This window comes from Pteropus vampyrus, unplaced genomic scaffold (genome assembly GCF_000151845.1).
Source record: "Pteropus vampyrus isolate Shadow unplaced genomic scaffold, Pvam_2.0 Scaffold84, whole genome shotgun sequence".
Lineage (NCBI taxonomy): Eukaryota > Metazoa > Chordata > Mammalia > Chiroptera > Pteropodidae > Pteropus > Pteropus vampyrus.
Genome location: NW_011888865.1, coordinates 5,078,943 through 5,080,655, shown reverse-complemented (window position 1 = coordinate 5,080,655; position 1,713 = coordinate 5,078,943). Strand labels below are relative to the sequence as shown.

At 30.9% G+C, this 1,713-nt stretch overlaps 1 pseudogene; it reads left to right on the top strand.

The window, feature by feature from the left end:
- The first annotated feature begins 1,180 nt into the window (after positions 1-1,180).
- Positions 1,181-1,299, top strand: LOC111741999 (annotated as a pseudogene).
- Positions 1,300-1,713: the final 414 nt, after the last annotated feature.

Here is a 1,713-nt window from a genome sequence, read left to right as displayed (position 1 = left end):
ATTTAGTGATTTGTCTGTCTCTCCTCTAGAGTAAAAACTCCTAAGGACAAAGATTTTTTCTTTTCTGTGTCCCTTAGGTCTAAACTGTTTCTAGCACACAGGAACTCTATATGTGTTTAATAGATGAATGAATAAATGAATGCTTCTCTATACCGCCATATTATCAACTAACATAAAGAGAAGTCACTTATTCTTCTAAGTATTATTCCTCTATATTTCCTCTGTGTTCCAAAAATACTATATCAACATTCTTAGTTTATTTTTCTTTTTGCAATAACTTCTTTTTAGAACACTTCTTGGGGAATGGGACCATGTTTTATCTCTATATCCCCAGGCTCTTTGGCAGAATCTGCCATATACTTCTTAAATCGATGAATGAATGTATAAATAAATGAGAAAAATCATATCTGAGTTAAAAAAAACTTCCCTTTAATTTTTAATAGTAACATAAATATACACAATGACCTAAAAGAAAAAAAGTTAAGGTTACATGCAGTTAAAGGAATCTAGTATCTTGAAGCCTCTACTCTTTTCTCAACTTTCACAAATCTTTATAACCAGATATTCTCAGATATCCAAAGTGGCCCAGGCCACTTCTACTTTTTGAGACTCCTGGTATATATATATATATACCAAAACGGATTATAAAATTTTCAGATGTTTATACTCAATATATTAATATATTTAAAACAGAATACAATAGAACATGTGAAATATATAAAAGTTAATATTACTATGAACATGTAAAAATACTATAGGCACATGGACAAGAAAAAGCAAATGACTCAAAAAATACTAATTCATTTTCAGGTGGTCCCCTCAATAAATTTTCTTCTTGGAAAATTACATAGTGAGTTTAACAAATATAGATGAAATTTAAATTATGTGCAATACGTCAATTATACTATGTACAAGAAATTAGAAAATTTGTAAAAAAGGAATAATTCACAGTAAACTATAAAGTGTTGTTCCAAACTAGTACATATATATGAGTATATACGATGAAAACATTGTTTTATTCAGTATACATATGTCACTGGCTCAATATATAAATCTCTTGGAAAGAGCATTAATAATCCACATTTTAGTCCTTTTATTGTTATTGTCATGGTTTAGTGTCCTGACCAGAATGCAAGAGTAAGCCACAAGACATACAGAATTAAGTAAGAAATAATTTTAAATCTACGGCCGTGCTACCCTGAACAAGCCCAGTCCTGTCTGATCTTGGAAGCTAAGCAGGGTCAGGCTTGGTTAGTATTTGGATGGGAGACCACCTAGGAAGACCAGGTGCTATAGGCATAAAAAATTAAAAAAAAAAATAAGGGATTGTAAACTGACAAGGTCCTTGCAATCTGTGAGGTCAACCAAGGATTGCCTTGCCTAAAAATAAAAGAAAAAAAAGAAATAATTTTAATATCCCTAATATTTATGGCTCTGACAGATAGGAATTATATGAGAATAGTTCAGAAGGAAATAAGCAGTCAAAAAAAAAAAAAGACTACTTAAATCTATTCTATAAGTGAAGAAATTTAGGATAGTTTGAGACTCAAGCAGGATTTGTGAAGTATCTATTAGCTTATGTAAATCTAGGGGACCTGGACTAAAAGACCATATTATTTAGAAAGAATGGATTTGAGTTGATACACAGGAATTATAAATGAGGTCTCTATGTATATCTTATTGTCCCGAGAAAAACCATCCAGAGTGAGGTCC